Genomic DNA, 12,073 nt, shown 5'->3' on the forward strand with positions numbered 1-12,073 from the left:
AAGCTCTCAGTTTTTCCCATTTGAGGATAATATTAGCTGTTAGTTTTTCATAGATGGCCTCTGTGATGTTGAAATATGTTCCTTCTAACCTTACTTTGGTGTGGGTTTTTACAATGAATGGATGTTGTACTTCATCAAATGCTTTTTGTCCCTCTATTGAGAGGATCATATGGTTCTTAGGCTCCTTTTTATAATGTGGTATATGAGATCGATTAATTTGTGAATATTGAACCACCCTTGCAGCCCAGGAATAAATTCCACTTGATCATAATGAATGATTCTTTCAATGTACTGTTCGATTCAGTTTGCTATTATTTTAGTGTGGATTTTTCCATCCATGCCATCAGGGATCTTAGCATGTTATTCACCTTTTTATGAGAGTCTTTATCTGGTTTTGGTATCAGGGTAATTCATAGAATGAATATGGAAGTTTTCTTTCCATTCCTGCTTTTTGGAGTAGTTTGTGAAGAGTTAGTGTTAAGTCTTCTTTAAAAGTTTGGTAGAGGGACCTTAAGAGACTCTTAACCTAGGAAACAAACTGAAGATTGCCAGAGGGGAGGTGGGTGTTTGGATGGGATGATTGGGTGATGGGTATTAAAGAGTGCATGTGATGTTATGAGAACTGAGTGTTATATGCAGCTGATCAATTACTGAACTCTACACAGAAACTAAAAATACACTATATGTTAACTAATTAAATTTAAATAAAATAATTTTTAAAATTTTGGTAGAATTTGCCTGGGAAACCATCTGACTCTGGACTCTTGTTTATTGGGAGATTTTTTTAAAAAAAGATTTATTTATTTTTATTTTAGAGAGAGAGAGAGAGCATGAACAGGGAGAGGGGCAGTAGAGGGCAACCGAGCATCCTCAAGCAGACTCCACACTGATCAAGGAGCTAGATCACAGGACACCAAGATCATGACCTGAGACAAAATCAAGAGTTGGCTGCTTCACTGATCGGAAGACCCAGATGCCCAACTGGGAGATTTTTAATATTGATTAAGTTCCTTTCCTGGTAATCAGTGTCTTCAAGTTCTCCATTTCTTCTTCTTTCAGTTTGAAATAAGGTAAATTTTCCATGGCTCTTCCTTCCACTTCTGTGATAGTTCTGGGGGTCATGAGTGTGATTTCAACTTTTTATGAGTATGTCTATTCTGACAGCAAATACTGATAATGCAGTGAGGTTTAAGATGAGTGACATAAGTTAGTTCCTATGAGGCTTAATATATTTACTGATTAAACACTAAGATTTTAGAAAGGAGGTTAATTATGTGAGGTAAACTATGGTGTTGACCAAATTTACTGTTTTGCAATATATAAGTATTGTTTTTCAAACCTGTTCCTTTCAACTTTTATTTTTATTTTTATTTTCTATTTATTTATAATTTTCTATTTTGTTATATTAGTCGCCATACAGTACATCCACGGTTTTCGATGCAGTGTTCCATGATTCATTACTTGCATATAACACCCAGTGCACCATGCAATATGTGCCCTCCTTAATACCCATCACCAGCCTATCCCAATCCCCCACCCCCCTCCCCTCTGAAGCCCTCAGTTTGTTTCCCAGAGTCCACAGTCTCTTATGGTTCATTCCCCCTTCTGTTTACGCCCCCGTCATTTGCAATATATAAGTATATCAAATAATCATACTACACACCTTAAGTTTACACAATGTTATATGTCAGTTATATCTCAATAATACTGCAAAAAGCAGTAAAGGATACCTAGAGTAATTTTTTTTAAGAATAACCTTAAAGCATTTGAATGGCCCCCCAACTAATAAATGCAAACATGTACACACACATGCCCACCTCACATATTTGAAGAGAACATTCTCAGCTCAGGAGAACGATATATATATATTTTTTTATTGTTTTAATCTATGCTTAATGAGATATAATTGACAAATAAATATATATTTTTAAAGACTGCAATGTGATTGATATATAAATACATATATGTTGTGAAATAATTACCACAGTCAAGATAATTACCATTTTATTTGCACATAATTAACATTTTATTTTTTGTTTGTTCTTGGGGAAGAATGGTTGAGTTACTCTTTTAGCAAGTCTTAATTATACAATATAGTAATATTAACTATATTAGGTATGTTGTACATTAGATCCTCAGAATTTTTTCATTGAATAACACAAAATGTGTACCCTTTGACCAATATATCCCCATTTCCCCCACTTCCCAGCCCCTGACAACCACCATTCTGCTCTCACATTCTGAGTTTTTTGGTTTCTGTTTCCACTTGTAGATTCTACATGTTAGTGATGCATGCTGTATTTGCCTTTCTTTCTCTGGCTTATTTTACCTAATGTCATGTCTTCCAGGTTCATCCAGGTTGTCTAAATCACAAATGTCCTCCTCCTTCATGGCTGAATGATCATATTTATTGGTTTCCATATTTTAAACCATTCTTGCTTTGCAGAGATGTATTTTAATTGGTTGTGGTGTGTGATTCTTTTGATATGCTGTGCAATTCCATTTGCTTGTATTTTGTTTTTTATACCGCATATCTTTTCATCAGTCATATTAACTTGTAATTTTCTTTCTTGTAGACTACTTTTGGGTTTGGTGTAAAAGTGCTGCCGTGATAAAATAATTTTGAAGGATTCCTTCTTTTTCAAAAGTTTAGAGGAGTTGGAGGAGAATTGATGCTAATTATTCTGGACATGTTTGGTAGAATTCACAAGTGAATTGATCTGTTCTTTGGCTTTGTTGTTGGGAGATTTTTTATTACAAATTCAGTCTCTTTCACTAGTTATCAGCCTGCTCAGATTTTCAATTTCTCATGATTCAATCATGGCAGGTTACTTGTTTCTAGGAATTTATCTAATCTTATAAGTGAGCCAATGTGCTGGCATGTAAGTATCCATAACAGTCTTTTATGATCCTTTTTTATATCTTCCCTATAAGGTGTACTGTCTCCTCTTTCAATTCTGATTTTATTTACTTGCATATTCTTTTTTTTAGTCTAGCTAGAGTTTTGTTGATTTCATTTTTATTGTTCTTTTTTAATCTCCATTTAACTCATTTCTTTACTGATATTGGTTATTTCCTCCCTTGTGATAGTTTTGGGCTTAAATTGCTCATTCTCCAGTTCCTTGAGTCATAAATAGGTTGTTTGTTTGAGATTTTCTCAGTGATGGATGCACCGGTGTCTGATGGGTGAAGCAGCCACAGAGCTGGGATTGGGGCATGGATGCTCACAGAGTGAAAACAGCCCTGGGGTCTGGGGCCCTGACTAGTTTGCAGTGGCATTGGTAGTGCTGCCTGAAACATGAGCACATAAGGAGAAATTGTGTAGCTGAAGTCTGGAAGATGGGTACATGAGGAGGTGTCACAGAGCCAGAGTTTGGCACCCAAACATGCATGGTTAATCTGAGAATTTGGGGCTCATGGGATACTCATGGTTATGGGCATTCACAGCCCTTTCCCCAGGGTGGCACAACAGCAGTTCCTTCTGGGTGATGGAGCAGAGCTGCATTTCCCAGGAATGAGTGCTGGTTACCTCAGACATGAGACCTGCCAGTGTCCTCTGCAAAGCAAGCAACCATGGACTGTGATGACAAACACAACATGGTCCTCTTCTCTGAAAGTCATAGAGACTCTGTAGCTGTTGTGGAGGCTAGGGAGGTCCACAATAACAACGGCTATTAGGGTCTACTGCAGAGGAAGCCCCTGGGGTTAAAAATGGCACCTGCTGCATGGCTGATACTGGTCACCTCTCCTTTCATCTTTCTAGCCTTTTCCAGACATCTCCAGATGTCTTCCAGTTGTCCTTTCTGTGTGGTTATTTTCATATTGGTCCACCATATTGCTGTAGATTTTTACTTGGACTTTTGAGCCCTAAAAGAGCTATTTTTATTTTATTATTTTATTTGCATTTATTTTTCTTAGCTAGTTGTTGTGTGTGGGTGGGTTGGTGGGTGTGCGTAATAAAGGCTGGTGTCTCCTACTCAGTGTTCTTCCTCTTGAATTCTTACTCCATATGCTGAACATAAGCAGCAGATGGGAAGGCTGAGGCAAATGAGTTTAAGAAATTAATTACCAAATGTGTCACTTATTGTATTATTTGGGGACTAACCATAATATTTATTGTCTAATATGAGAAAATTTTGGTGATAAAAGGAATCACTACTAATGATTTGTTGATAAAACTGGCAGAACACACGACTTTCTGACTCTGACAAAGGAAGCTATGCTATCCTACATGTAAGCATAATTACTTTATAACAAGATAATGATACACAAATATACATTAAGACTATTTCTGATTTGGGGACATACAAAACAATTTCACAGAATTTATTCATTTAAAATTGTGTATTTATTGAAAGTTTTTTTATTTTTTAAATGGCAATCAAGAAAAATTTTAATCAAGTTTTTAGCATTTTTTTCATTATCAAGCAAAATAATGTAGTAAGTTGATTGATGTTCACAAGACATTTTTACCACCTCTGCCTTATTCTCTTTTCCTCCTCCTGAATTTATTGTCATATATTCACATGTTAAAATGCCAATACTTGTCATCATGCTCTTTAATTGCCATAACACTGTGCTAGCCCAACATTGTTCTCTCAAGAAATCATTTGAGTTCCCTCCAAGTCTATTGTCCCATTGTTTTTTAGAAGAGACTCTTTCCTGCTTATATTATTTTTCCTTGTACGGTAAATAAATTGAGCAACTGTGACAAATAAGATCCATCTCCAGTACCATCTCTGTAAATTATATATATATATATATATATATATATAATTTTTCTAATAATAATTATTTTGATGTTATGTTAGTCACTATACAGTATATCCTTAGTTTTGGTTGTAATGTTCCATGATTCATTATATGCGTATAACACCCAGTGCATCATGCAATATATGCCCTCCTTAATACCCGTCACTGTCCTAACCCAGTCTGCCACCCCTGTCCCCTCTGAACCCCTCAGTTTGTTTCCCAGAGTCCATAAACTCTCATCGTTCATTCCCCCTTCTCTTTACCCCCCCTTCATTCTTCCCTTCCTTCTCCTACTGATCTCCCTACTAATTCTATGTTCCATAAATGAGTGAAACCATATGATAATTACCTTTCTCTGCTTGACTTATTTCACTTAACATGATCTCCTCCAGTCCCATCCATGTTGCTGCAAATATTAGGTAATTGTTCTTTTTGATGGCTGAGTAATATTCCATTGTATATATGGACCACATCTTCTTAATCCAGTCATCTGTTGAAGGGCATCTTGGCTCCTTCCACAATTTAGCTATTGTGGACAATCCTGATATGAACATTGTGGTGCATATGGCCCTTCTCTTCACTATGTCCGTATCATTGTGATAAATACCCCGTAGTGCAATTGCTGGATCAGAGGGTTGCTCTATTTTTAGCTTTGTGAGGGACCTCCATGCTGTTTTCCAAAGTGGCTCTACCCACACTCATTCCCACCCACAGTGTAAGAGGGATCCCCTATCTCCATATCCTCTCCAAATTTGTCATTTCTTGCCTTGTCAATTTTTGCCATTCTAACTGGTGTAAGGTGGTATCTCAATGTGGTTTTGATTTTAATTTCCCTGATGGCTAATGATTTTGAACATTTTCTCATGTGTCTGTTAGCTATTTGTATGTCTTCATTGGAAAAGTGTCTGTTCATATCTTCTGCCCATTTTGTGATTTGATTATTTGTTTCTCATGTATTGAGTTTGAGAAGCTCTTTGTACATCTTGGATACCAGTCTTTTATCTTTACTGTCATTTGAAAATATCTTCCCCATTCTGTGGGTTGCCTCTTAGTCTTTTTGACTGTTTCCTTGGCTGTGCAGAAGCTTTTTTATCTTGATGAAGTCCCACAAGTTCATTTTTTCTTTTGTTTCTCTTGCCTTTGGGGATGTGTCATGAAAAAAGTTGCTGTGGCTGTTATCAAAGAGGTTGCAGCCCATGTTCTCCTCTAGGATTTTGATGGATTCCTGTCTCACATCAAGGTCTTTCATCCATTTGGAGTTGATCTTTGTGTATGGTGTGAGAGAGTGGTCAAGTTTCATTCGTTTGCATGTAGCTGTCCAATTTTCCCAGCATCATTTATTGAAGAGACTTTCTTTTTTCCACTGAATGTTTTTTTCCTGCTTTGTCAAAGACTAGTTGCCCAAAGAGCTGAGGGTCCATTTCTGGGTTCTCTATTCTGTTCCATTGGTCTATGAGTCTGTTTTTGTTTCTGTACCATGCTGTCTTTGTGATCACAGCTTTGTAGTATAGCTTGAAATCCAGCAATGTGATGCCTCCAGCTTGTTTGTCCTTTTCAACAATTCCTTGGTGATTTGTGGCCTTTTCTGGTTCCACACAAATTGAAGGGCTGTTTGTTCTAGTTCTTTGAAAAATGTCATTGGTATTTTCATCTTGATGGCATTGAAAGTGTATATTGCTCTGGGTAGCATAGATATTTTATCTATGTTAGTTCTTCCAATCCACGAGCATGGGATATTTTTCCATCTTTTTGTGTCTTCTTCAATGTCTTTCAAGAGTGATTTGTGGTTTCTAGAGTACAGATCCTTTACCTCTCTCTTTAAGTTAATTCCGAGATAATGTATGATTTTTGGTGCTATTGTAAATATAATTGATTCCCTAATTTCTCTTTCTTCAGTCTTATTGTTTGTGTATAGAAATGCAACTGATATCTGAGCATTGATTTTGTATCCCCCCACATTACTGAATTGCTCTAAATATTCTAACAATTTGGCAGTGGAGTCTTTTGGGTTTTCCATATAGAGTATCATGTCATCTGTGAAGAGAGACAGTTTGACTTCTTCTTTGCCAATGTGGATACATTTTATCCCTTTTTGTTGTCTGATTGCTGTTGCAAGGACTTCTAGTACTATGTTGAATAATAGTGGCGAGAGTGGGCATCCTTGTCATGTTCCTCATCTTAAGGGAAAGTCTTCCCCCTTTTCCCCATTGAGAATGATATTTACTGTAGGCTTTTCATAGATGGTTTTTAATGAATTTTAAACATGTGATATCATAGGGTATAACTTATAATGTAGGGTCATGGGGAAAAAGCAGATAATAAAACAGTATATGATTATTACTGCTAAAATTAACTTGCACACCTATAAAATATTTGTTATAATTATAATACGGATTTGTATTTTTTAATTATGCATACATTTTCCTTCTTTCTTCAAAGTTATATTTCTTGCATCTTTGTTGCTTTTTCAATTTAAGTATTTGAAAAGATTCTTTACTTTCTGATTATGTGGGATATATGTGAAACTGTGTGGTAATTCATACTAGCAATCATTATAGTAATTATTGATCACCATGCTAGACATTGAGCATAACAGTAGTGAGTGTTAGGTGTGGATCATGCCCAAACATTCTTTTTGGAGAGATAAGAGTAGCACATAAGAAACCTGAACCTGTGTGACAACCCAGCCTGGTGGTCACATGATGGGATTCTGAAATCACAGCCATGGATTTGGAATGGGTTGGTGGGCAGTGGAGGAGTTAGAACCTCCCTTTCAAGGGGATTTTCTTAAGTTACACCTTGAAGATGAGGAAAACATGGAACAAACTCAGAAAGACATGTTGGCTCCTATGGAGCCCTAAACTGGGAGAATCTTCACAATACACAGCTTCCAAATATAACTTCTAAAAATGAGAAGTATTGTTTTTGCATGAGAGGAAGGGATTGAGGTAGAGAAAGCCTAAGCATTCCCTTCTGCCTCAAAAGAAGCTATAAAATACGATATTACCTCACAGTGCTTTTGCCTGTGCATAATTTATCAACTGTTCTAGTACATGATGTGATTTATCTTCTCAGATACTGTGCATTGAGAATAAATTCTAAGGACATAATATCTTCTCATAATATTCATTTCTGTAATAAATTGTATGATACCACTTTCTTATATGTCCTTCAATAACTTGCTAGCCTCAAAATTCTGTATTCTTTTTGCATAGTCTTCATTAGTTTCCAATCCATACTGTGGAAGTTTCATTTGTAACCTTCTTCATGAAAAAGTAATGATTCTTACAGATTTTGCTACTGTTCATAACAGCCAGTACTGTCAATTTCCCATATTCATTCATTCATTCATTCATTCATTCATTCATTCATTCATTGAAAAACTCACAAAATACTTTGAACCATCTACTACATGTCACTGTACAAAGTGTTAAAATATCCAAGGAGAATGAAGTATTTATTCTGAATAAGTTCGCTAAGAATTTGAGAAAGGCATAGCTATACTTGTGAAGTAGACTAAATGCAGAGTGTGTGTATATGTATATTTGTAATCTGCAGAGGGCCCTAGGAGTCAGGGAATGTAATCATATGTGCAATCAGAGAGAACACAAAAAAGATGGACGCCATATTAGGCTTTACAAGGTCTATTTCGTTTTACCTAAAGGAAAAAGGGAGTGAGAGGCATTTGTGGAAGAAGAAATTACATTTGAAAATCTAAGTGTTGAAAGAAACTATTCCTTTTAAATCCCAGAAAATAATTCCTGTCAGAACAAGAATACAATGCACATTGAGCATTAATTGGAAAGAAAAGTTGAAAAAAATGTGGAAATAAAAAAGTGTAAGATCCAATAAACATACAAGCAGACCTACGACAAATACATAAGGGAATGAAAGAGAAATAAAAAATAATGTCCTTTCTCTGGGAAAAAAAAAAAAGGTAACAGAATGGATTCATCAATTTGAGAACCCAGTCCTCACACACACACAGACTTATTTTGAGTGTCCAGTGGATCTTGCCCCTGACGTGGGATTTTTTTTTGCAGTGAACAAATGTTCATCAATATTTCTCCCTCCCTCATGTAGGCTGTTAGTCAGGTAATCAGATTCTGTTTGGTGAATAAATCTTTCATATTTATTAGACAGTTTCATGTGGGGAAATCATGTTTGCACATAAACTAGAGTCATCCACTGAAAAGAAACTAAAAAATAAATAAATAAATAATGGAGTACATATATTCCGGATTTCAGAGGACACCTTATTTAGAGATAACAATATTTTACCTAAAAAAGTTTCAGCCATGTTTGCACAGAAAGCGATTACTTTTGTTTGAAACACATCATCCTTTTATTCTTTAAACTCCTCTGGGAAACCAAAGTGTTCTCTGTATATTGGAGTCACAGAGGAATACACTCATTAAAAGTTTCAGGAACACAGAGAGAGTGAGAACACGGCCCAGCCCCACCCAGCTATGCTCCCTGGGGGCTTATAGGCTGAGGAGCTGCTTTCAAAACTGTTTCAGCCTCTGAAACTACTCCTGTGGAAGGTCTGGAACTGGGGACTTATGCTGTATTACATTGTCATCACAAGGGGTGGGACAGAACAGTTTTTATGGAACCCCAGTTCCTGAGCCCAAGAGCTGAGTTTCAAAAGGAAAAAAGTGGCACAAAGATGGGCATTTCTTCTGCTTTTCCTTCATCTAAATCAATTTTATTGGGCAGTGGGCACTTCTTGTAAGACAGGACGATGGGGTGATAGAGAAAGAAGTTTTCTGTGTTGGAGAGAAGATGGGGGACTTCGTAAAGGTATTTTCTGTGTACGAGTTTGTCCAGTGAGAGCAAATTCACCCACATTTAATAGTTTACATTTGTTTGAAACTGGGGTACTAGTGAAGCTAGTACATTGTATGATTAGATCTTAATTTGATATTTTTGTTGTAAGAAAGTCAGGATTGATTCATTTTAATGAGAAATAAATTTCCATACTCTCACACAGTTTTGTTCAGGATTTCAAACATTGCTTCATTTCTGTGGTTTCTACTTTGCCTCATTAGTTTCCTGAACCCCAACCCAAACATTCAATGTCTAGGTTTACTTCAAGGCACATTCATCAAATAGCTGTTCCAACTTTTATATCAGTCTTATTTCTTATCTATTCTGAGAGAGCTTCTCCCTCGCTTTCTCTTCCCATCCCTCTCTCTCTCTTCATTGATCTCTCCATCCATCTGCCTCCCTCTGTCCCTCCCTCTCTTTCTGTCTCTCACTCCCCCTCCCTCTCTCCATCTCCCTCTGCCTCTCCCCCTTGCTCTCTCTCTCTCACCTCTATTTCTGATACTGATGCATGTTGTCTGAAATCAGATTATCAAGAACACTGCCTCACTTGCTGCTGTCACTAAAATTATTAAATATACATTTGTTATCCTTGGCCTTCTGTCTACTTCACATTTCTTTGTAATGCTCACTGTATTATGTATCCTGACAATCAGTTCTTAAAAGGAATTTGACGTTGTGAATTACAGATGGAGTAGGACCCATTTTAATCTTTTAACATTTTAGTTATTTATTTGAGAGAGCAAGAGCAGGAGCAGAGGCAGAGGGAGAAGCAGACTCTCCGCTGAACAGGTCTCCTGATCCTGGGATCATGACCTGAGCACACACTAAAACAAGTGAGTCACCCAGGTGCCCAAGTATGCCCCATTTGAATATCACTGGTCAGTTAAGATTCTTTCCTAACTGCTACTCTAGAGAATTAAATAAAAATAATCATGTGGGCATTTATAACGTTGGGGAGATTTATCTTACAGTGTTTTCCTCTGTCTAGTATACTAGCTGATACTGTGAAATCGTATTTATTGTATTGCTTAAAAATAGAGTCTTTAAAAATTAGACATTATATTTTCCATATTTTGGCCATTTCTGAACTTAAATCCAAACCTACCTTTTAGTTATAATTGAATCGTGGTTATAAATAATTTTGTAGTATCGATTCCAATTAATGGATTTGTTCTGTATTCCATTGGTGTTATTACAGACATTTCCTAGAATTTATTTCTAATCATTTTATTTTACTAATACTCATATAATTGATTCTTTACTTAATACCCTTTGAAACATATAGAAAATATTGTGTCAAATTCTCTTATTACCATGTTTTTTCATTTCTGCTTCTATTTCTAAAAGTTGTCTCCTTTAAATTTGATGTGATCTCTCATATCATATAGTTTCATGACATTTTGATCCATTTTTTATTTAATTTGGTGTCCCTTGCTTTGATAATGATTTTTCTACCATTAATATGATACCACATATTTCAGTTTTTCACACGTTTTTCCTAAAATATTTATACCAGTGCTTATATTTTTTACATCTTGAGCCATTTTATGTTGTGTGTGTTTCTGACAAATGTATTGGTTTTATATTACAGTCCTAGATGAATAACAGTACCAGGGAATATTTTAATATTTATTGGTACAATTTTTATTGCTCAGATTTATGATTATTATTTTCAAAATGCTTTTTGTGGGGGCTTTTTGTTGTTATTTTGTTATTTCAAAAGATGATTAGGTTTATTTTTTTATAATAATATTTTTTTATTATATTATGTTAGTTGCCATACAGTACATCCCCGGTTTCCGATGTAAAGTTCGATGATTCATTAGTTGCATATAACACCCAGTGCACCATGCATTATGTGCCCTACTTACTACCCATCACCAGTCTATCCCATTCCCCCACCCCCCTCCCCTCTGAAGCCCTCAGTTTGTTTATTTTTATCCCACATTTTATGTGTGTGGAGGAAGTAACTTTTGGTAACTCTGACTTCTGTCCAAGTTACATTATATACCTCTAGATATACTATTGTGCTTATTTTTTATATGATTATTTCTCAAACTTGAGGATTCTTTGTGTACTTCTTCTGACAATTCATTTTAAGTTTTTTATTCCTTTTCTGTAACTAATTCAGACACAAACCAGTAATCATTACCTTGTCCCATCAAATATAATATTCAAAAACATAATTGAAAAATTATCAAGAATCTTATAAATATTAGCACATTATTGTATAATTCTTTACAATACACAAATGTCAAGAAGAGATTCATTTTGATAGGATTTAGTACAGTGCAATGAAAAAGAAGGGCTACAAAGGAAGGATATGTTGAAATCTACAGAGATAATTGGAATTTAAATAAAAATGTAAAAAAGGTAATATTAAATATACAAAGAAGGATAAGCTAATTCATATATTTTCCCACGTTAACTGGCAGCTGGAGAGCCAGAGTCACAGGTGGGAAAACCTGGCGCCATGTCTGCACACTTTCCA

This window comes from Ursus americanus, chromosome 5 (genome assembly GCF_024610735.1).
Source record: "Ursus americanus isolate L20-20 chromosome 5, mUrsAme1.1.p, whole genome shotgun sequence".
NCBI lineage: Eukaryota > Metazoa > Chordata > Mammalia > Carnivora > Ursidae > Ursus > Ursus americanus.